We start from the raw sequence: 26,334 nt of genomic DNA on the forward strand, positions 1-26,334 counted from the left end.
TGTGCACGTTTTAGTTCGGGCCCCTCTGTGAGTGGGAAGGCGGTGGCTGTCCCTGTACGTCCAGCCCCGGTCACCAAAGCGTCCCTCAGCACAGACCCCGGCAGGGAGAAGGTGGGGAGCGTGCAGCTGCCGACCAGGTGTGCCCTGGGAGGGCTCTGGGTGGTTTTGTCTCTAGCGATACCCAGGCAGGGGTGGCCAGAAACCCTGAGAGTTACCGAACTTCCCTCCGCCTGTCCTCAGCATTACCCAGAGCCCAGCCCTGCCCCAGGAGATCAACAACGGCAGAACTAAACCCCACTTTTACAATAGGGGTAAGTTCTTAACTAAAGCAAACAAGGCACTTGGAAGGTTTTTAAAGACCTGCAAACTCTACAGTGGGCACCTGCTTTCTCCTGGGATGCATGGGGTTGCTTTTTAATAAAGAGATCCCAAAGCCTTTCAGGTAGCAACACGATCCTGAGAAGAGATGCGGGGGTATTTTGGGAGCTCGCTGTAGCCAGAAACCCCTAGACCACCCACCAGGTTTCACAGCATTTTTGCATTTCATTTTACTTTGAGTTTAATCTTTTGTTCTTGTTCAGCAAGGCTGTGTAGTATTTCCTGCAGGGAAAATCGCTCACTATTTTACTACTGCAGTCCTCATTTTTGGCTGTCTGACACCGCACGGTGCGCGTCCCCACTGGCAACCAGGCTGCAGCCCAAGCCCAGCTCCTCACCGGCGGGACCAGGCACCCACCTCGCCTCGAGCTGCGCGTTTCTTCCCTGCCACGTCTGCTCTGACCCTGTCCTCTGTCCCTTTCCGTTGGGTCTGGGCACCACACTGAGGAAGCCCGTTCAGCCATGGTTAAAAGACATCATTTCTGAATTTGAGCTGAAGAGTGAAGTGGCACACAGCATCACCACATCTTTAGTTTTGGGGCAACGCACACAATTCTCATGTGGCAGCCCGTGGGCTGTTCCCAGCCTGGTGGCACAACTCCCAGCTCTGCTGCCTACCCCACAGTCTCTCCCACCGCCCACCTCACCCCCCTCCAGCCGCAGCTTCATTAGCGAGTGTGCTGCGTGACCCCAGGATGGGGTGGAAAGGGATTTTTAGCAGTGCCCAGTGTCTGTGTGAGCCCACGGCTTGCAGACACCTTCAGCTGGTGCCGGATTGCAGCATGCTCTTTACAGCACAAAGCAGCAGTGCTCGGCCCACTATTTATATATTATGGGTCGTAATATTTAAGTGGCCTGGCTATAACCCTGTAACTAGTTTTCCTTGACAGAATGAGTATTGCTCAGCACATACTAACAGCTGTCTGTAAAACACATTTATGAATTGTTCATAAATTTCCCGACAGTGGCAAACCCCACCTTGAGGCCCCCACACTGGTGGGTGCTGCCTGTCCCCCTCCTGCCGCTGCAGGCGATGCCGGCACTGGCCACACCCTGGGGATAAGGAGCTTGGGACCGCAGTGGTGGGTGGGTGCTGGGGGGGAGCCTGGGGCTGGGTCCCTCCCGCCTGGCCCGGGGCACGCTTGGGCAGACCCCGGCCCCACTCTGGAGTATGGCTCATCCAGATGGGACATCAGCACGGAGAAAATAACGCCCTGCTCGCTGAGTGATGAGTCCTCATCCCTGTTTCTGTTCCAACTTCGGTCCTACCTGGCAGACAAGGTGTCCCGGGGGCAGGAGCACCACCTCAGCCCTTGATGGTGGGTAGACCCCAGCAGAACGGAGGGCTCACTCCCCTGCGCTGGTGTTGCAGCTCCTGCAGCAGCTATTGCTGAGTCCTGAGGATACGCAGCAGCTCACGCGGGAGCCTGCATACAGAAGGAAAATGCCGTATTTAGTATTTAGTGTTATCAGCTCCTCACTTAGCCCCGGGTCAGCTAAGCACTAAAACCAGCGTTCAGTCTCAAGCACGTGCTTAACCAGCCCCTGAATTAGAGGGACGGCTGCGGGGTCAGCGACTCAATGGCAGCCCCCAAGGAAGGAGCCTGTGTCTGCTGGCTGCAGTCAAACAGCCCCAACAGGAGCGGCGAGGTCACCACCGCGTCCCTGCTCTGCCAGGCTCTGCAGGAGGGCAAGTCCCTCCCTGTGGGGCACATGGCCGTGGGGCTAGGCGCTCTTAGACAATGCCTGCACCCTCAGCGCTGGGTGGGTTCAGAGCCCGGTGGGCACGGGGTTGAGGCGAGCAGGGTCCCGGGCCACCAGCCCTGACTCCTCTCCCTAAGCGGGGGGGATCATCGGACACCCCAAAATACACTCGCTGTGGGGCAGGGGAGGCACTTACCCGCGTGCGCAGGTTGGTTCCTGCTGGTCCCTGCAAGCACATTCCCAGGACCCAGCTCCGGCTGGCAACCGACTTCCTCCATTCCCACCACACAGCGCTTCGGAAAATATTGTTTGCGTTCGCTACCTGGAGCATCGCACTCACAGGACACGAGTGAGCAACGCCTGGAAAATTACTAAAATAGCCTTTGTGGAAAATTGCTCTGAGCTGTTGTTTCAGGGATGCACTCTGGAACAGATGAAGCGATCTGCAAAAGGCACTATTTCTTTATTTATTTCCTGTTCACTTTCCTACCCCATAGTTGTTACTAAATAGCCCTGATGCTGTATAGGTAAGCCCTCATATTTGTATTACATTCCCTGTTTCAGTTATGATGTACACAAGACCGCTGCTAATGATAATTGTGATTGCCCGAGCACCCGGTGACTGCTCCGGCCAGGGCAGACGTTCAGCCTTACCCCCGTCCTGGATTGACCAACACAGCATTAATTTATCTTTCAGTAATTTTACTTTTCAGTAAGGTCTCTTCTAATGCTTTGGAAAACTGCATTTTTAGAAGACTCTAGTGTCTGAATTCGTAAAAATATTTACTTTATAGCCAGGTCTGCTGTGCAGGTTTCAAGGTCTCAGTGTTTTCAAGCTCACCAGGTGCAGGGACGAGGAGGAGAGAGACCTGGGCGCTTGACCCAGTCTGGCCAACAGGGTTATTTCATACCATGAACAGCACATTCCATATAAATTAGAAAGTTTGCTGTGTAGTGTTCTCTCTCCCTTGATAGCGTCGGTCCAGGGAACTCCTTGCTCCTGTGCTGGAGCCCAGAGCCCTTCCCTTCCTCCCAAAGCCGCAGCGTTGGCAGTGTCCCACATTGGCTGTCCCTGCAGGGAGTGCGCGGCTTCTGCTGCGGGAATGGGCTGGGTATACTCCTTGTGTATTGTACATTAGTACCAGGATCAATACTGGTTCTTTAGTATTATTAACATTAATTATTTAGTATTATTTAGTAAATCCGGTTATATTTCAACCCTCAGGTTTCCTTGGTTTTTCCTAATTCCCTCTCCTGGGTGGGGAGGGCTTATTGGGTGAGAGAATAATTGTCTAAACCACAATAAATTTTTGCGGGTCCCTCGAACCCTAACACCCCATAGGGAAGCTGAAGGCATTCCTCAGCTGCAGAGATGGTCCCGGAGGAGGGTCTCTCACCAGCTCCCTCCCACCACAGGGAAACCAGGGCCCGAAGCATCCTGTGACCTGCTGGGGTCACAGGGAGCCACTGCCCCGAGGTGGCACCGTTTAATGGCAGGAGGCTGAAATCCAAATCCGCGAGCCCAGCTTCGAGGTCCTGCAGGCAGGACCGGCCCTGTTTGTTCTGCAGAGACACCCCAGGACTGAGGCACAACTGCTGCTACCCCCAAAGAGAGGGCAGAAAGACCGCCATGCGGCTTAATTACCAAAGGAGCACCACACATCCAGCTCCTCAGATTATGAATAATAGCCACAGTGAGATGGAAACCTTTGCTTGAATAATTTTGAATGATGAACACATTTGGGGAAATAATGTTTTCTTTGCAGGCCTCCTCTGACGAAACGCTACGGCTTGCCTTGCTTTCCCACTCAGGGCGGGCACCGTCCTGTGGCGCTGCCGGCAGGGAAGCGGGAGCTGGAGTGGGCAGACCCCACTCACCGCCTCCCCACGGCCGCCCCCGGGGGAAAAATCCTCGGACAGCAGCTGTCTGGGCCCAGACACTGCTGTCCCAGGGACACGCCAGCAGCAAATGGCATTCAGATGACCGGGTGCTTGCATGAAGGAATGCCAGCCAGCAAGTTAATAGGTGACCATTTTGCAGGCAGTGCTGGGAAGCTGGTCACGGTTCAGCTGCCTTTGCAGGACTTACTAATGCCCCGTCTCCATTTAGCCACACAGGACCCCAGAAACACAGCTCTGGTCTTCAAACTCCCCAAAGCAGGGCCGCAGCCAGCACCCTTCACTCCTCTTAAACAGAAATAAATAACTAACATACTGGTTAGAGTGCCACAACCAGAGAATTAATGCCCCCTGTTCCTGCCCCACGTCCCACCGTGCAGCGCGCACAGGAGCAGCAGCATCGGGTAACACCGCGGGCCCCGTCCCCTCCTGCAAGAGCACATCGGCTCCCTCCGCCGCAATTCCCAGGCCAGCTGGCAGTATTAGACACTCCTGCTTGGCTTCTTGGCTACTGCAGCTTGTGCATATTAGCACCCCAGCGAGTTTCTCATCCGTCTGACAGGACTCAGTGTGGATAATGATGCCAAAGTCGGTCGTAACTGGACAATTACAGTATCACTGGGAGATCAGAAAAACTGCAATCCAAATATCCTTAATGAAGCGCCAGCGGGAGCAGTGAGAGCCTCCCCAGCCTCGCCTGGCTGTCCCCAAACACAAGGTCACCCCCCAAGGGCATCACAGCACCCTCAGGCGAGGGTAGGATCCTGCCAACTGAATTTCGCAGCTGAGGCTCAGGACCAGAAACGGGGGTACGAGCTCAGAAATGGGGCCTCCATGGGGAAACCTAAACCCGTCGTGGCCAGTGGTCGAAGCAGAAGCTCCAGCTCCGCTGAGCAGTTCTGAGCCCCACCGCGGCACGAGCGCAGGCAGAGCCCCGTGCCGGCAGCGACAGCAGGGAAGAGGCTTTAATGTCCTCCCAGCTTTAGTGATACCTGAAACATCACATCTGTAGGATCCCTTTAGCAAAACACACTTAATCCTTACAAGGAGAGAGACAAAACCAAACTGAAGCGCATCAGCCAGTTCCCTCAGAGAGATTTCTGCATCGCTGGGAAGTACAAGAGGACGGGTATCGTGTGATGGGAGAATTTACAGATCACCCAGCATCACTAATGAGAAGCCATTCTTTGAATACATAATTTGACATCCCATTTTATTTTCTTTCTAGCTTTGCATTTACTCCTACGTAAGTTTTAAGGTTTTTGTTCCACAATTACAGGCCTGCGGTTCCCTCAAAGCACATCCTGAGCGCGCAGACACTTCTGAGGCGGGACCGCTCCCCTGCTGCCGAAATCATCAGTTCCTTGCTAACCAAAGGGAGGTTCAGCAGAGAGGAGAGCGGCTTTCCTTTGGGGGTGTAATACGCCTCAACAACGCGATAATGAGCTGACATTAGAAAGAGAAGCTTCCAGCTCCTTTCTAGCCGAGAGGATGCTTGTGCCAAGCATAGCTTTTATATGGAAAGCGGTGCATTTTTTCAATGTAAATATTTTAAGAACAGTGTTTTATAAGAGACAAAAGAGAAAAAACCTCACGAGTTTAAGAGGAAAGCCCGTTCACAGAGTTTCTTCTTTTCCTGTCAGAGACCTTGTTGCAGGACACTCTGCTCCCTCTGTCTCGTGGGATTTATTACAGTAACTTCTCTCGTATTTCATCTCTTGGCTGTTCCGTTTCTCTCACTGGTGCCACCCTGCCCTGCGAGAAGGGAGGAATGGGCACCTCGGCTGCGCGCCCATGACAGGCATCAACAAGCCCCTTCCCGGGGCCCGGCTGGGTGGGGAGCAGGTCCCTCTGCCCCGGCGACAGCGCAGAGCTCGGGGCTGCAGCAGCACCGCAAGTGCTTGGGCAAGCACGAGCTACATGGGCAAGCTTGTGTGCGCACATGGGCAAGCACGAGCATGCAGAGGTGCTGGGGCTCTGCTGAGGCAGCCGGGCAGGGACCCTGTCCACCGGCTCCCTCACGGCACCGCAGCGATGCGAGCAGGGCTGGCCATGCCAGGGTCACCCCCCATACACCCCCCGGCAAGTCCATGGGATGGGGCAGGTCCGAGGCCACGCCGGGAAGGTGACCCACAGGTTGGGCCCAGCGGCTGCTGGGCAGGTCCGTGGGGACAGGGCTGGCCAAAGCCCAGCCCGTCTGCTGGTCAGGGGCTGGACCACAGGGCCCATGGGGCCTGAGCCCCACACAGCACAGCTCAGGGGGGCTGGGGGCACAGAGCTGAGCTTAAATGGGCTCCTGGGCCCAGGGCAGGAGCATGGGGGGCCCAGGTGGGGCTAGTCAGGGCCATTAGGGCAATTAGTGCCCCACACTCCAGGTGGAGCTCCCCAGGAAAACACTGTCATGTCCCACAGGTGTGATGAGCTGCGCCTGTTCTCAGCAGGACAGAAGCTGTCAGGTGTTGCTGTGACAGCCCACTGAAGGAACCCCAGTTATAGCCATGCTCGGGGCACCCTGCCCGCCCTCTCCAGTGACACGGTGACTGTAGACTCTGACCCTGTGTCTGTAAAAACCATCTGAACTAATCAGAGACAAAACCCTGTGAGGTCCTCGGGGCGCCCAGCGGATGGGGGCCTGCTGCTCCCTGGCAGCGCCGGCTCGGGCCCTGGCAGCGCCTGGAGCAGAGAGCCCAGGTGGCTGCTCGCCCACACCACCGCGCTTGTGCCAGGGCGGGGGCTGCCCGAGCACGAGCCCCTCGGGTTTATGGGGGGACGTGGCCGTGCAGCATGTTCCAGCGGGTGCCCTGTCCCTCCATGGCAGCAGCAGCTCACATACCTGGGCAGCAGAAAAAGGGCTGAGAAATGCCTTGTGCTACCCTGCCCCATGTATTGCTGTTTTCGTCTTAAAAGTGACAGTAAAACAGCATCCATATTACGGTGACATTAGCAGAATAGCTGCCACAGGGTTGCCTCCTGCTTTATGCTTTTCAGGCAGAGGCCAGCAGCAAGAGATCAAAAACTGTTTTTATGTTGCTTCAGAGCGGTGTCGGCTCAATGAGCCAACAAACCCTGCAGTGCCGGCGCGCGTCCTGCTAGCGCTGCTTAGCACTCGGAGCATTAAATTATTGACAGGATGCTGCTTGTGAACCTGCAGCACTCCTGACCCAGATACTCGTCGTCACTAAACCTGGAAGACAGAAGTCTCCAAAATGTCAAATTTGCTGAAATATTCATGTTGTAAATACAGATGGTATAAAATCTCCAGCTAGGTTACAGCCTGCGTATTTACTTATGTCAGCTCCACTACCGAGAGCGAATGAGTCACAGCCACTTTATTAAATTCACACGCAATAGCAAGGAAGGCGACACACGATGTTGAATGGGCTTTAGGTGACACAAGCTCCTTGCATACATTACCGCCTCCAAGAAAAACCGCTCCTCTCCTCTCTCCGCTCTGACACAATATTAACTCTGCTTTCCCCATTGCCCTGCTGGAAGCAAGTCAGAGCTGCAGCATTATTTCCGCAACAGAAGGTGCAACAAGCAAATGGGCATTAATCCTGAATAATGGATCCAGCGATGTCAGGGACGAGCCTCTCCCGCTCGTGGGGAATGCAAAATTCCGGAGCAGGCGAGCGCTCCCGGCCCAGCCCGGCAGGGGCTCAGGCCACGGCAAGCTTTCGGAGCAGCGCAGAAGAACGGTCCTTTTGCAGGATTAAACCCAGGTCCATGATGGGAACAGAGTCTCTGTCCCGGGAGGATGGGTGTAGGGGAAGCTCTCGATGGAAGGCCGGCTGGGACCCTGCCCTCTGCCCGCTCCCTGAACCAGCCTCTCGGGGGGCCCCTGCAGCCACCGCGCGGTGCCGAGCTCCACAGGCTGGGTCAGCAGTGCCCGGGGCGGCAGGGAGTTCCCCGGGGGCTGTTCCTCCAACCCAAAATGCATAGAGACGCATCTCCCGCAGGGACCTGGCTCCCACCACCAGCCACAATCCTCCCATTTAGGTGGAAGCACAATTTTCCCTACACCCCATCATCAGTGACAAAACGGGTGAGCAGATGCCCCAAGTTGCTTGTTTAGAGCCTGTAGCTTCCCTTCCCGCTGCCTGCGTGTTTGGGCAGGAGAAACAGCGGATCAAACCTGGATCTGCCGCGGCGATACCGAGTTGGGCCGGTCCCAGTTCATGCAGGAGTTAGCACTGGAGTCACAGGACCAAACTCCCTCCTCCTACAGGCAGAAACGCCTTTGGTGCCCACCTGATGGTGACTTAATTCTTTTTAAGGGCTCCGTAGCCAGGCTGGACCGTGCGTACTGTGCAGAGAGGCTCACGCCTTCCCACCGCAGGGTCCCCTGGCCGGCAGCGGTAGCGTCACGATGCCGTCCGCCCTCGCTCGAGGAAAAAGCCAGCTGCGTTTTCCCCGACACCACGGGGAGCTGAAAGGGACGCCAACTCCCAGGAGACAGCTTTGATGGAAACCGTGACGAGCAGCAAACCGGAGGCTGCTCCTACCAAAACCGTTTCCCAGGGGGGCACGTGTTAGCAGAGGATGGATGTACCCACCGAGAGGGGCATGTACCCACCAAGAAGGTCCTCCTTGCACATGGGCTGTCCCCGTTCACCCCTGCAAACACCCCGCAGGGGTGTTTGCAGGGGTGAACGGGGGCAGCCCATGTGCAGAAACGTGCACGGATGCTCCGGACAAGGGTCCAGGAGCGAAACCTTCCCTCGCCTGCAAGCGGAGGGTACAAAGCGAAGCGCTCCAGCTGCCTGTGCCTCGCTGCCCTTGTGCAGTTGTCTGCCAGTTGTGTGTGCCGATTGCTATGAATGCCACCATCTGGTGTGCCACGTGGACATCATAATCTTTTCTTAATTACATTAGCAGTGCAATCAGTTACTGCATTACAAGGCCGGCGATGAGCTTTTAAATCTTGGTGGAAATCATAAATAATTGCACTAAGTACCAGGCGCCAGATGTGAGTGCCAACTTCAGTTGCTCTAGATAAATAGTAACCTTACAACAGTGTTAGATAACGGTCCAGTCACTGCTTTTCATGGCTTAACAGTGGCTGCACTCCCATTTTTTTCCAGGCAGGCTCTATCCCCGGTGGTGGATTAAAAAAAAAAACAAAAAACAAAACCACAAACCACAAACAGGATTTTTCAAAATGTTAAAAATAACAGCAACGCGGAAGAAAAATATGTTCTGGTTTAACACGGCAGAGGGGGTGGGTTCCAGGCAGCCCCCCCCGCATCGCCGTGAGCCCCTTATGCTGCTGCGGGGGCAGGATGGGGGTCAGCTGAAATCCAGCAGGGCGCAGGGACACCTGGACGTACAGACACGGCGATGGGGCCGCAGCAGGAACAGCCCCGCTGGACCATCCTGGGGGGAGTCGGGCTGGGCACGGGATAGGGCTGCTCGGGGTCACCCCTGGGCCGGCTGAGCTGGGGCTGTGTGCTGAAAAGCCTTCTCATCTCAGGAAAATTTGGGATTTTTTTTATAAAAAGTGGATATCTGAGTCACTGACAAACTTTTTTGCCAACTTTCTTGGAGTCAGGAAATTCACTGAAATGATCCTGCCCATAACTAACGTACGATCCAAAGGCAGAGGCTTCATCACACCCGCAGAAGAGCCTCACAAGACCCCCCGCATCCCAAAGGGGCTGCCATCCCCACGGCCATCCCGCTGCCAGGGAAGCACGCCGATGTCTGCGGGAGCAGGCGCCGAGGTTGGCTTTGCCATGGCCGTCCTTGTGCCCGTCGCAGCTGGGTCACCGGTGGCAGTCAGGAGGAACCGGCGCCTTGTCAGCGACCGTGGGACTCCCAAGCTGTGAGTGCAGCTGTATTTCTCAATGCTGTTCCGAAACCACCCGGTGCCTGGTACATCACCAGGGAGCTGCCGTCTCTCCGCACGTGCCGGGCTCTCTGCCGGTCCCGCTGGCACCCAGCGCAGCCCTGGGCTGCTCCGAGGGGCCGTTGCGTTTTTAGCGTTGCTCAGAGATGGCAGAAAGCAGCACGGCAGGGCTGTGAGGTGCTGTAGGTGTGAGATGGGCACGGCCCTGAGGGCTCCCGTCCCCCTGGGGAGCTGGTGCGGGGTGGGATGCTCACCCTCTGCTGCATCCCCAGGGCTGCGGGCGAGCACTGGCCCACCGGCCCCGCCGGCAGAGCGCACGGCGGCATGGCAGGACGCAGCCTGAAGGAGAACGGGAGCCGATACCCTTGCAGTGTTTAAATAAGCAAAGTTTTTGTGCAAAGCAGAGGTTAATGTACTTTATTGTTCAATGTCATGTTTATAGTGGATTGTTGGAGGAAAAAATGTGATTAATTGCCCAGAAACCCACGGATCTACAATTATTTGGTTGTTGTGAACAAATAAAGGGCTACAGTATTCATCATATTCAAATGAGGCAGTAAAATAAATGATGGCATGCCGTTTATGAACAAAACCTAGCCGTGTTCCCTCACAATCTGAAAATGTACTCGAAAAATTGTAAATGAGATACAGCCATTGTCGAGGGCTCACTGGTGATTTGTCTTTGTGTAATGTTTTGCAGTGCTGACCCATCACTTGCCTGTTTTAATTTATGTCACAATATGCACCTTCATTATGCACTTTATGAAAACGAAGTGCCAATTTGTAATAAAGACTTGTTTTCAATGAAATCTCCTCTTTTTGGTAGGTGTTCTGCTTTTCATTAGCACCCATTTCACCAGGCCTAGTTAAAGAGCACAGGTACAGACTAAATATGTCCGATCATTCATCATAATTTTGCTTTCCACTTTGTCACAGCTTGGGTATTTAAGGAAGATAGATGATACAAGATGTTGTCTCCTTTTCAGACTCTTTATGCTCTGCTAAGTGTGTCCGATACAGAATTATTTTGCCACTTTATTATTTTCTAGTGAGTGTTTGTCACAGCCCGCGCTGCCTCTCGGCGCGGTGCCGGTGTTTGCTGTCACTCAGGCCCAGTGGCCGCGGTGGGGCCAGGGCAGCGCTGCCTCCTCGCTCTCGGCGGCTCTGCAGGAGCTCTGCCTGCGCCGTGCTGCTGCCGGTGCTGCCTGGCCGCAGCCGAGGCCCGAACGTCTGCACCCGCTCCTCGGGGACCTGCTGCTTCTTGGCCCGGGCAGCCACCTGTGGGTGGCACTGACGCCCTCGGGCAGCTCTGCCCGAAGGGGGGGGTATCACGGTGCAGGGTCTGCCCGCCCCAACGCGCATCCATCCCATGGACATCCAGTCCTTTTCTGCCCAACGTCAAGCCCATCCCATGTCGTGCCCGGACACCCTTTACTGCCCAACGAGCCTTCATCACTTCATCCTTCTCTGGGCTGCCCTGAGCCGCCCTGCGGTGGCAGGCGAAGGGGCCGCTGGTGGTCTCCCCTTCTCCAAGGCTGGGGGGTGCCCAGTGCTGGGGTCTGTGGTCGGTGCTGGGCAGGGCCCGGGGGGCGGCGGGGCTGGGGGAGCGGGGGGTGCCAGCTGCGAGGGGAGCCGCTGTGCTGGCGCCGGCTGCCCGTGGTGGGCACTGCCTGCTGCCCGCAGGCACGGCGCGGCCCTCGTCCAGCCGTGGGTGCTGCCATGAATGGCTGAGGGCCAGGCCGTCCCTGGCATGGCGTGAGGCTCCTGGCACTCACTGGGAACGTTCCCCCATCATATTGCTCTGTGATAGCTGAGCATCAATGAGGAATTTAAGGGCGTTCCACGACGCTCTGACCAGGTGTGCCTTGATCCCGGAGAGCCGTGCCATGCCTCAAATTTGTCTTCTGCGTCCCTTTGCATTGCTGGCACCTCGGTTCACAGCGTGAGAGAGCACATCTCGTGGCTGCACCGTAAAAAGGACTAGAGAAAACTGGCGAGCACAAGGTCCTTTAGGCAAGGGCTCTCCTCGGGGTCTGCTCTTGGTGAGCACTCTCAAGGGCTGGACCCAAATTCCGCACCTCCCTCAGGCGTCTCCGGCACTTAACAAGGGAGCAGCTGGCTCTGCTTTCTGCTCCTTGGCGGACGATGACCACAATGTCGGGAGAACAAGCTCCTCTCAGGCTGCTGCGCCTGGAGCACTGGGAGCGGACGAGTGTCCCCAGCGTGGGTGCCCGTCACCGCTGCAGTCGGAGAAGCCCACGCCGCCGAGCGCCAGCCCGCACGCAGCCGTCCAGAGCGGGAGTGCTAACGAGCTAACAAATGTCTCACAGGTTTTGATAATGAGCAGCGCGCTGGAGCCAAAGCCCTGCTCCCTGTGCCCACACCTCCCTCTGACCCAGCCCAGGCGGGCGCTGTGGCACAGATCCCACCTGCATACGGGGACGGGGCGCACCCGGGCACAGTGCGCCCCAAAAGCTCTCCCGTCCTCTCGGACCGAGGAAAGATCTTGGCCTCAGCTGCCGAGCAGCGTGTTGTGCGTAGCAGGAGCCCGGGAGGAGAGCGGCTGCGGATGCTGCTCGGCGGCAGGGCGGGCTCTCCCCCCGGCTGGCACGCAGCGGCGGCAGCACAGATGTGCGAGTGCAGATAGAGTGGAGAGCAGAGGTGCCAGGAGGCTGGTGGCTGTGCCAGGGCTTGTTGTGCTGCTGTGGAGCAGCCCGCGATGTGTCGCTGGTGTCAGCTGCAGCCTGCCCGGGGCAGCAGCGCTGGCTCTTGGCAGCGCGGTCCCGGCGGCTGCAGGCAGCTCGGGCGGCTTTGTGTTTGTAATCTGCTCGTCACCACACTCCTCTCTTTGGTTCTTCCCAGATTCTGCCTCCCTGGCACGTGTGCAGGCGCTCAGCAGGACTCATGATGTAGCACCAGGTATTTTCATCCATTCCTGCTACCACTGGAGCCTTTGTGTTCCAGGCACCCTGACTTCGCAGGTACTGTGGCTCTCCCCAGTCCGCAGAACCAGAAGGGGAGAGAGCAGGAGCTCCCCGAAGGATTCTTCTCGTGTCTGGAGCCCTCCTTGATATTTAGACACTCACCAGCAGATGCACAGGCAGTGCCCCAGAAGTCCTGGGCAGGGAACAGCTTTTGCCGCACAGCAGAAAGGAGGCTGAGCACGTTTTGCCATTGCCCACGCTTACTAGGTCTGCAAAAATCCAGAGATTCATACTTAAACTCCTGGGCCTGGCAAGGCTGAACAAATCCAGCCCCACCAGTCTGAGGAGGACCCCTAGCCAAGAGGTGCTTTGGGATCATGGTACTGGGCATTTTACTTGGTCCTTGCTGGGGTTCCCCCGCGCAGCCTCGACCCCCAGCCTGGGGAGGGGGCTCTGCCCCGGCTGCACCCACGGCCCTGGAGCCCCAGAGCCAAATGCAGCTCTTTTTAAGGTGATGCTTTGGGCTAGGACAGGGGTCGCACTGGGAGGGGGGCTGGTACCAGCCTCCAGGACAGGCTCCTCTGCCTCCTCTAGCCCCTGTAGCTCCTGTGGCTCCTTACCGGGTGGAGCACAGGCTGTTTGAACATGTTAATTCAATTTCTAAAAGTGCGAGGGAAAAAAAATACCATCAAATACAGCTTCCACTTCTGCTCTTTAAGTATCATGTAATTTAGATTAGCAGATATTTTGCAGATGCCACCGTACTTGACAAGATATAATTATTTTTAACAAGAAAAAGTTGTTTTTTTCGACTGTTCTCTGAATGCAGGGCTGTTCCCAAACAGTGATCGTGCCGCGCATTGTGCCGGAGAGAACAACTCTTGCAGCAGAGCCGTACAGTCTCCTTTTCTATTTGCATGTAGTATTTATGCTAATATTTGTGACTCCTGAAGATGTCCTTGAAAAGACTGTGCAATTCGTTTCAGGGGCAAAATCTCTGAGTGTTTCAAACCGGTGCTTTTCCCTTCTTCCCCAGCCTGCCACAGATGGGATTTGCAGAACGGCCACAATGAAACCCTGGCAGCAGCCCAAGTGATGGCTGGGCAGAGCCTTCAGCTCCCTGGAAGAAATGACCCACTAATTAATCTCGACTGAGGAAAGGAAAGCGAGCAAAGCCAGAGAACAGAGAGGGAAGGGAGAGGAGGAGGAGAGGGAAGGCAGAAGATGGAAAGAGAGGAAAACAAGGAATCGCTGCCGTGCAGCACGTCCGTGTGCGCGGTGTCACACGCGTGGCCTGTGCCAGGTGCCCCACGTGCTGCGCTGCTGGTGATGCACGCCCCGTGTCCTGCGTCCTCCCGTGTCCCCTCGTGCCCTATGTCCCCGCGTCCTCCCGCGTCCCTTCGTGCCCCGTATCCCCCCACATCCCCCGCGTCCCCTCGTGCCCCGCATCCCCCCCACTCCCCCACAGCCGCGGTGTCCCCCCGGTGCCCCGTGCCCCGCATCCCCCCGCATGCCGCCGCATCCCCGTGTCGCCCGGTGCCCGCCGTGTCCCCGCGCGGCGCGTGCCGGGCAGTGCCCACCAGGCGGAGCTGTCGGCGGCCGCGGCGGGGCCGGTGCTGCGGGGCCGCGACCCCCGCCCCCCCCCGCCCCCCCCCGGCGCCGGGCTCTGCCCCCGCTTTGCGGGGCCGGGAGGTTGAAGCGGGGCTGCTGCCGAGCTGCCCCGGGAGAGCCCCTCGGGACCGTGCTGCCAGCCGCCGCCTCCCGACACGGCCCACGGACCCCCCAGACCCCCCGGCCCCCCCAGACCCCCCCGGCTCCCCCGGCCCCTCCCAGACCCCCCTGGTCCCCGGCGCCGCTCGGGAGAGCCCGGGGAGGGGCCGCCCCCCCCGCTCCGTGCTGAAATCTCAGCGCAGAGTTCGGTGACAACAAATGGTGAATGAAAGTGTCCCAGCTGAAAAGATCAAGATCTCCATTAAAACACAGATGAATAAAACCTACATCCAGAGAAATCTGACCAAAAAGGACAAGATACATTTCTTTTAAAAATGGTGGCCAGTCCCGACGAAAATCCATCTTGTGCCCCGTGTTTATAATTTTACAAAGATACCAGGGGAAGCCGCAAAGTTGCCCGCCCTGGGCCAGCAGAATTCCCAGGGAGGTGGGGCTTTTTTGAGCAAATGGGGTGTTTCTTCATGAGAACGACCAGAACAGCGTGAACGGGAACGCGTCCTACAGCACTGCAGGTCTTTAACCTGACAATATGGAAACAGCCAACTTTGAGGATTTTTCACGTCCCAGAGCTCATCTGCAGGGTTGCTTAAAAGATTTTGCATTTAAATCTTTCTCTGTAAGAAGCCAGGTGAGCAGCTGAGAGGCAAAGGCAACACCGGCCCTCGGAGGGGAGAAAGAAACCTCTGGGGTGATCCGCAGCGGGAGGGAGGGAACGGGGCCGTTCCGTTCCCGCGCCCAGGCAAGCTGCACCCAGCAGCAAACAGAAACGGTGAAATACGAGCGTGCACTTACGGCTAATACCTGCCCGGCTAAAACTCCTTTATCACCAGGGCTGGAGCCACATCCCTGTCGGTAGTGACACCGGAATGATACCGCATCCCTGTCGGTAGTGACACCGGAATGATATTTATGTTTATCATGTGAACGATTACATCTAAAAGCAGCAAAGAGGGAAGAAGCAGGAGTACGCGCATGTCCCTGCTGCCAGCGTCAGCGTGGGGACACTCCAGGCCTGGGTCCCTCTGGCCCCGCACCCCGAGTTCTGCCTGCCCACATTCCCCATCCCTGCAGATCCCTGCGGGTAAAAACCCCTCTGCCTTCAGTGCCAATAGCAGCACAGAAGTTGTGATTAAGTGTCACTTTGCCGGCCAGATCCTGGGCTGGACCACCAGGACCCCCCTGGAAGCAGCAATCGCCGTCCCGGCCTCTCCCAGCGGAGCAGGCAGCGACACAGAGGGCAGCAACACTTGGGGGTTTTCCTGGTTTTTTTTTTTTTTTTTTTTTTTTTAAGGAGAACGTTTTTCCATCAAGGAAAGCATTTTCATTGAAATGGAAATACTCGTGGGGATGTCAGTTTTGATGACACCTTTGATGGGAGAAAGATTAAACATTTTTTTTTTCCTTTTTATATTTGGTTGAAAATTTTGATTTGATAAGGTAAAATATTAAAAATAAATGCACTGTTCTTACTTAAATTACTTTTGCTTAAAATTGCATATAATATTAAATATTTAGCACTATAATATATAGCATGTTGTATTTGTTAATATATATTTATACATAATGGAACAATTTGTTATTATCAAGAAGGCAGCTCAGATGCTTCTAAATTAAGGTTTGGGGTTTTTTCCCCCCCTATTCTATGGTGGATATTTAAGTTTTGTTCCAATTCAAGAGGAAAATGCATTTCGAAGAACCAGTATGTTCCATAGACCAGAAATGCCGTCTTCTGGCCGTTGGAAATGCCAGGTTTTACTCTGGTTTTCGGGCTGATGCGGTTCCTGAGGCACAGCGGTCCCTGCCCCTGGGCAGCGGCTCGTCCCCCCACCCAGCGCCGGGGCTCCTCTGCCTCCTCCCGCCCCCCCCTGCTTTACCACACGCCAGACTAAGGAGTAATGTTATGCAGAATGATCTCAAACCATTGCTTATTAATAATCGTGTATTATGTGAGATGCACGGGATTGATTTAAACCCACGGGGCAGCTTTGGGAAGGGAAGGTTTAATTTATAGAAACACTGATGTCTGATAGCAATAAATAATTAGGGCGATTGCAAAAAAAGGGTTCATAGGGCACTGCCCTCCAACTCCAACTGGCTGCTCTTGTCCTGCTAATAAATTGGTTAATAAAAGGAGAGAGAGAAAGCCTGGATTCTGGGGTTATAAAAACAAATGACATTTTTATGTTTAGTGGACAGGAAAGAAACGGGAAGGCAGAGAAGTCAGGCGGGTGCACCAGGAATCACTTTGTGGTTCGCAGTCTGAATTCCTTAATGACATTCTCATTAAAAGTTCTTGCTGCCAAATGCTGTTTGCTTTCGCCTTCAGAACTGTCTGCATTAATAATGAGTAACTCCGCTTGGAAGTTATTTACATAAAGTATTGTTCTCATGTCACTGCGCCGACAGCCGCGCCAGGCTCGGGGAGGGGGACAGCACTGGGGAGCCCCGTGCTCGCAGCCAGTGCGGTGGCAACCGCCGCCGTGCAAAGGGCAGCACTGAATGCTTCAAATGTGCGATTCCCCTCCTGCTCGAGCCGGCGGCTGCCACGCGGTATCCTGGAGAGGGATGGGCACGAGGCATCCGAGCAGTGCAGTGGCCTGAGCCCACCTGAACCCCGAGCCCCCAGCTCCCCATCCCCTGCTTCCCCAAGCGGGAGCTCGGGCAGTGCCCACCTCTTGCCCTGCACCGAGATTTATGGGCGTGAAATCTCACAGAGGACCTGGAGAGGTGCCTCCTACACCCTTGGGGACCCCAGCCAGGGAAGGAACTTGTCATTACCCAGGGCAAAATTGTAAGACCCTTTTCCCATGCAAACTGCTTATGTCCCGGTAGCCGCTGCACTGAGGCTCCGCGCTGAGCCGTGGGGGTCCCAGCGCTGCCCAGGGCTCACCCCGGCTCTGTCCCACCTTCCTGCCCCGCACCCCGAGGTGCCGCTCACCCCCAGCCCACCAGCCATCGCTGCCCACGGTGCCAACCACACACCGCTCCCCAGCTGCTGCGGTGGCCCCACACCAGCCCGAGCCCCCGGGTCCCCACCCCGTGCCTGGGCAGCACCCGGGGCAGTGCTGCTCTAAACCGGGCAGGAGCAGCCTCCAGGCTTCCCCCTCCTCTGGTGCCTTCTCTCCTTTGCTCACACGGCTGCGGGTCCCGGCTGCTGCGAGCTCCCCGCGCCCTGTCCGCAGCTCCCCCGTGAATCAGGCCCCGTGCGGTGCAGTAGCTGTGTGACGCTTTGGAACGGCACCCGAGCGCTTGGCACCTTGGCCGCCAGCCCCGCGGGCTTTTGGAAAGCCGGCAGCCAGATGCTGCAGTTTGCTCACGCGCCGGAGGAGCCGCGTCCGTCTGCTCCATGTGTTCACTGGAGCTTTTGACTTGGGAGAGGATCTCTGCGTCAGAGGCATTTGAGCAATGTCCTCGAGCTCCTTCTGCTTGTCAACTTGAAGGATGCTGGTCTGCCCCAACAGCAGCGTTTTTGGGTGAACGCGGGGCCGCGGCGCTGGGCAGGACAAGGAGGAGCTGAGGTGGCCGGGCACACGGTCCGCGGCCCAGCTGCAGCCCGGCAGCATGGACAGGGTTAACGGTTTTCATCCTGGGAACATGAGAGAATCAGCTCTGTCTGCTAAGTATAGAAACTTTTTAGATTTAATGGAGAGTTTTGAAGGTTCTGTAATGGATAGAGATTTTTTAATTGGAAGGGTTGTGAGCAGCGCAGAGAGCCGGGAGCAGCGGGGACGGCGGGTACGCCGCACACTCTGCTTCAGGGGACAGCGGTGGGTGCAGTAATTACCCGCGGTAGTGCCCCATCTCTGGAGTCGCAGCACTGCAATAAGCCACCAGAGTCAGCAGATAGCGCCTAGTAACGTGATTTCAGGTATTGTCAGACAACAGCATGGCCCAGCACTGAAGAAACTGCCCTTTTGACCTGCTGGGGGCATGACGTGGCACCCCAGCGTGCCTGCTCCCCCCGCACAGCGCCCTGCCTGCGGCCATCGCTCCTGCTCTCGGGTCCCCACTTGTTGATCCCGGCGCTGCTCCATGCCGCACACGGCTGAGCCAGGAAGCGGAGCAGTTAATGCGTCCCTTCCCAGGGAAAGCATCCCATACCCTGCAATTATAGCAGGGGGACGGCAGGAAACAAACCTCGTTTTAACAGGTTGTGCCAAGGCCCGTGGCACCGCAGCAGCACCGGTCTGAGGAGCCGCAGGCAGCTGAGCCTGAAGCACCGTCCAGGTTGGCATCCCTCCCTTCTGGAAGCTCCTACCTGCTCCACTGTCACGAGTGCAACGCTAACTGGGGCTCATACGTCCCTCGCTAATATTATCATGTATCATTACAAATTTTTGTTATTTACATTACAGTAAAAATAGCAAGGCCTGTGGGAAATAGGAGACCCTTTCACCAGGCAATAAACCAGTGTGAAACAGAAAGCCAGACCTCGCCGTCCGAGAGGGCAGCTGGGGCTGGGCTGGAAGAGGAGCCGGTTCCTGAACAGGAGGAGGTGAGACCATTCCAGAATCTTCCGTGGAACAAAATTGTATAAAAAGCCTAATTTCTCGTTAACAGAATGACTTGCTTCAGGAAAATTTAAACACTTAATTCCAACTTTTTGCTTTATTTACATTTTTAGTACAAAACTGAAATGAAGCATCAGTCTGAATCGGAAAATTGAAATGTTCTCCTCTGAAAAGGTTGAGGCTGAATGTTTTGACCTTATCAGAAAAACTTCCCCACACATCCCCCATTTTCTTTCAAAACAAATTTTTGTCAAAGGCAACACGTTCCTACACAACATCTCGCTCCTGCCCAGCTGGCATTTCCCAGCAGCGGCGCCCAGCCAGGAGCCCCCACAGCTGGGGGGCCCGGGGGGGTTGGGGCCAGCAGGTCCGTGGGTCCCGGCCCCTGGTGCCGGTGCCAGCCGCCCCCAGAGCAGAGCGGGGACACCCTGAGGTGTCACCCAGCGCCTGTCACCCCTGTCAGTGGCGGCTCCATGAGGTGGGAAGTGCTGAGGTGTCACTGGGCGCCGCAGAGGGAGAAGCAAGGCGTCCCGTGCCTGCTGGGAGGCGCTGCCTGCACAGCCCAAAGCTCTGACAGTGTTTTCCAAATGTGTTCCCTTGGCTAAACAGCACGGTTTACCTTCCCCTGCAAACCTGGCCCTGCCACGGAGACATAAACCGATGGAAGGCAACGCCTCCTTGGCGCTGGGGTTTGTGAACTCTCCTGAGCAGCACGGGAGCTGCCGACCCCAGACCCGACGCACCCACCGCCACGCCAGGCTCCACCGCGGGCCCCCCGGTGACCGTCACCGCCGAACTACCCCCTGCTCCAGCAGATGTTGAGGATGTTAATTCCCAGTAAATTTTGATGCATTGTGTTTACTCCGGGTTTGGCTGGCGGCGCCGTGCCCGTCCCTGCGGGCGCGCTCGTGCATCCCCTCCCGAGCAAACACCGTGGCTGCCGCCGGCTCGACCGCAGCTGAGCGCCTCGGCCGCCTCCCCAGCTGCCTCGTGGCGCCAAGAAATCACTTTCTGAGTCCTGCAGGTGTTCTCACTCCTGCTCTTGGCACGCGGTGCCCGACGGCCCAAGTCGCCGCACACTTCCCAGCGATTCCCCCAGCACGGCAATAGCCCCGCAGTGCCATCGTACGCATGCGACCCTGGGGGGTCCTTGAAAGCCACGGCCTGGAGATTTGCCATTTCGGTTTCGTCAGTGATGCCACCACCTTAACCACGGCGTCGCAGGCACTGCTGACAGTGCTGGGCCAAACCTGGCCTGGGCTTCACCGACCAGCACGCAGAGCCTGCAGCCCTGTGCAGAGGCCAAGCAGGCACCACGTTGCCGCCCCAAGGCCCGCGCCGCGGGGAGCAGCTGGCCCACGGCGGGGCACCGGCAGCGATCGGGGGGTGCCCGTGCCGGGGGAGCTGCAGCCGCACAGCTGGGTGGCAGCAGGTCCAGGCACGGACGGGCAGCAGGAGTGAGGGCACACGCCGGAGCGCGCGCCGGGACCCATGCGTGCAGGCGGGCAGCCCAGGGACACGTCACGGTACACACGCGTGCACAGGCGTGTAGAGGCGTGCACAGGGAGGCACAGGCATGCACACGCGTGCACAGACCATCTCGGCGGCCATGCGTTCGTGCAGCCTGGCTTTCCCAGCGGCATTGGCAGACCGCTCCCCTGACCGTGACTCATCCCGGCGCTGCCCGCATCCCCGAGCCTCCTCCGCGGCGCTGCTTCCCTCTCCTGAAGGAAAAGCTCTGCACAAAGGGCCATAAGAAATCGCCCAGATGCAGTGAAAGATTTTCATGGCAAGAAATCAAATAAAATGTTCATAGTGATGAAGTGAAAAATAAAACATGCTTTCAGAAAATGGTCCTTTTCTTCTCTGTGCCTTGGGGGGGGCCTGAGGGGGAACACAGACAAAGGTGCCGAAGGTCTCAATCATCTCACCGCTTAATTATTCCATCTCTCAGAAGGCATCTCCAGGCAATTAGAATAATCATTCATGCCTGTGCTTTACCAGGGACTCCTGCATTCTTCCTGTGAAGCATCAGAGCTGGATTGTAATTTTTTTTTTTAACTTTAGCAGTGACCTGCAACTAAAGGCAAAATAAAAGTTTTTTTGAAATATTAGTTTAATAAGACATGAGAATAATATTAAGGATATGAGCCTCCCTTATTTATTATTTATATGTATAGTGTGATTTAGAGATGCACTTGAACCAAACAAGTCACTACCAAAGAGTGGATCTATCTCTCTCTATATATATTAAAAAAACCTACAATATTCGCCTGGAGATTCTGTCCACATATTTGGAGATTGTGATTTAACATACACAGTTTATCAAGGCTGGTGTGCTGCACAGAGAGACTGGAGTTTTATGTAAGGGTATAAATAATCAATGCACATAGCAACTTTAAATTACTGCTAATGTGTTTTACTTATGTTCCCACTAGAACGATATGTGAAATAACAGGGAGTTGCTAGGCACACACTTGACAAATAATATCCATGAGTTTCCATTTTTATTATTTTTATACATTTCTTATTAAACCGAGCGGTACAGTTCAAGCCCGCGCAGCCCGCCTTACCGGCGGATTACAGTAAGCGTGTGAGATGGGGGGTTAATGCTGCGTGGCCCGGCGGCGCCTCGCAGCAGGGCTGGGCGTGACGCCAGGGACGCGCGTCCCCCTGGTCCCTCGCGCGGCATGCCGCCGGCACGTGGGGCTCAGCTCCTCGGCAGAACCGTCCTCCGTCCCCCGCTCCCGCCGAGGCGACGGCGCTGGCTCAGAGGCAGCTCTGCGGCCCGCGGCTCCGCTCCCGCTCCCCTTCGCTCGGGGAGGCGTTCACTGTCTGCTGCTTCCCCGTGTCTGCGCTGCTGCACCCGGGCAGCGCCAGCCGGGCCTGGCCCATGTGGGTGCCAGGACTGGATGGGCTTTAAAGTTCCCTTCCAACCCAAACCATTCTGTGATTCTATGATTCTATGCCGATTCTATGATTCTATGCCGATTCTATGCTGGTTCTATGATTCTATGCTGATTCTATGCTGATTCTACGATTCTATGCTGCTGCTGGCTTCAAGCAGCCCCGATAACGTTTACATTGGGCTCAAGGCTAAAACGATTTCTTTCTTTTCATTTCACTTTCAAAACCTATTCCTTTCCCACCTTTCCCCGGCTGTGGCGCAGGGGGAACCGGGCTCAGCTGCCTGCCTGGGGCAAGCCCCTGGTTTTGGGGGGTTCTGTGGAGAAGCCGCTGCAGCTGTGTCATCTGCCGCTTCAGCGAGGAGGGTGTCTGTATGCTCTGATGCAAAACATCTGCTGATGCAAAACATCCATGGGTGCTCTGGCCCTGGGCAGGAGGGTGCAGAGCAGGCACCCTCTGCAGTTGCAGGGACGGCATTTAGGGGAGCAGGGGAGAATAATCCCACAGGCTTCACGGTCCTCACTTGTCATCGGCACCAGTGGAGATTTCCTCAAGCGCAGTTTCTTGATGACTTTTTCATCCCCAGTTGGATTTTGGCACAGGAGGAGTGACACGTGGACCCCGTCTGCCTGCTTTGCCTCCATGAGCTGCTACATTCAAACCACAATTCACTTTTCTGCCATTTACTTTATACAGTGTCTGTAAACTTCTTTGCTGGACCAGGACCTGGACCCAGAGGCCTGGATTCCGTAACAGTCCAAACCCCCCTGCACTGGGGACAACATGCCGCGGCGCCGTTCGGGCAGCGGGGGCTGACACAGGCGCAGGCAGCCCGGCGCCGGGCAGAGCTGTGCCAGCACCCCCGCAGAGACGGGGGGCAGAAGCAACCCCCTCCCCCCGGCCCTGGGAACCAGGAGCACATCCCCTGCTTTATTTTGCCCCCAGATCGGGCGACAGGCAGCAGCCAGCCCGTGGAGCTGCCAAAGGCGAGGGGCTGCTGGGCTGCTGCCCGTGGCGGGACCTGGGCACGGCTCGCAGGGGCTGGGGCTCAGCGCTTCTCCCAGAGAGGATCGGGCCCTCACGTGCGGGAAATGGTCCTTAGAGGAGCATCTGTGGCGGGAGCCGGCACGCACACGTACACTTTGTAGAAGCACAGCCTCACCCGGCGAGCCTGGGAGATGCCATCCACAGAAATTCAGATATTACGCATGGCACCGACAGGAAAGACGCTTGACTAGATGGGAGGAAAGATTTGCTTTAAAGCATGCAATCATCTGATATTTGGGCGCTGGAGCCGTTACAAAAACCTTTTCTGCGCCTAAGTAATTCGTACGTGAGAAGCAGAGAGCCTGGTGCTGCGGGGCTGCCCGCCCTGCACCCGCAGCCGTCCTGGACTCAACCCCAGCAGGGAGCTTTGCTGTTTTCCATTAGAACTATTTAGCAAACAATAACTATTTCTTTGTAAACAAGTCTTTAAGTGTTTATTACTATGTCACCACCAAACCCATATAGCTTTGTACTGTGTTTAATGTAAGAAAACGAACGGAGTGTTTTATGAACCACTCCTCTAAGAAATGCTAAAATGGCAAATGGATTTCCCAAGGGTGGCAGGTTGGGGCTGTCCCCAGAGCAGACAGGTGCCTCCGCTGACATTGCCACGACCCAGTTCAGCGATACAACCCCCCCTTGCCGTGCAGATAAGCAATAAAGAGCCAGCAGCCTTTGCACAACATGCTTACTCACAAACCAAACGTCATTCTTCTCAAGGAGAACAGAGCCCAGTCCCACACTATTAATGTTAATTGAAAAACTTGCATTAACCTCAGTCAGGGTACACGCAGCCTCATAAATACGAGACCTAAATTAAGTGATTGTCATACAGGACAGTAGCTTACAGGTCCTTTTTGTCGTGGGTGGACAACAGCGGGCAATAACAGGTATAGCTGGGTTAGGAGCTGGGAGCGAGGATATTAATTTGGCCGGTATGACCATCAAGGTTACCCTTAAAATGCGTTTCCAAAGAGTGAGCCCCTGTGACCGCCCACAGGGGCACAGCGTGGCCCTCCCCGCGAGCGGCGGGGCCCAGGGCTGCCCGGAGCTGAGCCACCCTGGGGCCACCAGCGCCTGTCCCCGTCAGGCTGCAGAGGCGGCGGCTGCGACACCGTGCACACGCGCAGAGCGCAGGGAAGTTATCCTTCAGCGCCGAATTTGGTACGGGGAGGGGGGAAAACCCCTATTCGAGTGAAAAGCAGCTTTGGATCTTTAATTAAAAAACAGGGTTCACAGCACCAGGGCATTGACTTCCACTAGTTAATCTCCATCACTTCATTTCACCACCAACTTCCATACTCTACAAAACTGCTGGAGACAATTTTTATTGATTGCTCTTCAAGCCGTCAAAAGCGTCCCTGGCTGATCATATGTTACCCCCAGACACCTTGTGCATTTCAGATAATAACTTGGTGCTCTAGAGAAGAAATGAATTGGATGTGCAGTCAGTAACTGTCCAAGTGAATCATGTTACTATATGTCAGCGGCCCAGGCTCTGACTATCATTTTAACAGAGAGAAATCCGCTATTTTCATGGCTGTTTGAAATTATTTTCCAGATGAATAAGATATAACAACAACTACTTACAGTAAAGAATAATATGGGGAATCTATTTGCTACTTGGAAACAAATCTTTCAAGTGTAATACTGTTTAATATTATTTAATCTGTAACTACAAACATGAAATTGTGAAACTAGCTTTCATGTCATACAAAACCTTGTGGCGTGAGAGAGTGGGAAGCTGAAGTCGGTGTGGGTGCCCGGTGGTATTTTGTGTCTCATAATTGCAAATATAATAATTCATACAGAAAATGGAACATTACTAAAATACCGTTGACAAAGATATATACTAATGCCAAACATCGGCAGTGACAGTTTATTTTCCACAAACAATTACCACGTATCAAGATCATTCTCTTTTTTCAGGTGTGTTTGTCAGTGCGTGTTTCGTTTGGAATTGCTATAAATAACTGCAAATGGATTTTGTGAAAAGTTAAAAAGAAGCGAATAATTTCGAAGCTCTTATCAAACTGGTAACTCTTTAAGCATATAATCCTTACATTTTTTCTAGAGCTGCAGTAACGCTGTCTGCTTGGGTTTCATGCCGCACTCGTGTCTTCCTTTTGTGCTCTGCTGGCAGACACTGCTCTGGATGTCGAAAACGAACCGCGAGCATTTTCAAGGATGCCATTTTGCAGGCGGCCAGTGGTCTTGCGGGGACGTGCCGGTGCGCGCACTGCCTGGGCAGCCATGCCTCCGTGCTGGAAGCACCAACCCTCGCTTGATGGCGTCTCTTTAAAAGCACTTTTAAGAAAAATGTTCATGTATCCCAGAATGGAAAAAGCTCATAAAATAGCTGCATTAAAAAAATGCAACCTGTGAGCTCTGCTCCCTCTCGCCGGGGGGTGGCGGGGTGGCCTGTGGGCTCTGGGCTCACCGGGCCGTGCCGGGCGCTGGCACGGGGCTGCGGTGAGGGGGCGACTCCGGGGCTCTTGGGCAGCTGAGCTGCTGCACGTCCCACCAGGAGCAGGTGCCGGAGCAGGCACTGCCCGCAGGTGCCGGGCTCCAAGCACCCGCCGGGCACCCAGAGCCCAGGCAGGGTCCCCGTCCCGCTGTCTCTGGGTGCCCGGCGTCCCGGCTGGAGGGGGCGAGTTGCAGGACGCCGGCGCAGGCCTGGGTTCTGGCTGCTTGTGGAGGTTGCCGGGGCAGCCCTGCTGTATGGGCAGGGTGACGGGGTGCTGCCGGCAATGGAGCCCGACCTGTGCCGGCTGCGGGGACCCTCCCGTGGGAAAGTCCCCTGGCACTGACAAATCTGCTGCAGGAAACCCCCACCCACCGCACGCCAAGGAGCAGCTGTCCCTTTCACTGCCTTATCTCCTGCTTTACAGAAGACTAATGAGAGGGATTATTTGAGTGATACCAGCCTGCTTTCCCTGTCCATCACACGCGGGTTCCCCTCCAAGGGCTGCAGGCTCCGTGAATGGCTTTACAGACCCCTTCTGGGCAGCTGCTGCAGGCTCCTGACTGCCCCATCCCACCCTGGCTTTTCATCGGTAAAGGGCCCAAAAGGATGCTCCCTTGGGACAGAACTTTTCCATGACTTCTGCAGAGTCCCCTGAGGGCAGAGCCCACGGGCAGGGCTGGGACCCCTCGGTGCCCCATAACCCCGCTCAGCCCTGGGAAATCCCTCAGACCGTCCTGAACTGGGGCAGCGTGTCCTGGGACACGGCAGCTGGTTGGGGCTGGGCAGCTCTTCACATACAGATGTTTTCCGAGACGTGTCATATCTGTGTATTAAAACAGCAAAAGTGACATAAAAAAGAAAAGGTTGGTTGGTGACTTGGAGGAGGTGCAGCGATGACTGCAGGTCTGTTATCAGCAG

The sequence above is a fragment of the Larus michahellis genome, chromosome 15 (genome assembly GCF_964199755.1).
Source record: "Larus michahellis chromosome 15, bLarMic1.1, whole genome shotgun sequence".
Lineage (NCBI taxonomy): Eukaryota > Metazoa > Chordata > Aves > Charadriiformes > Laridae > Larus > Larus michahellis.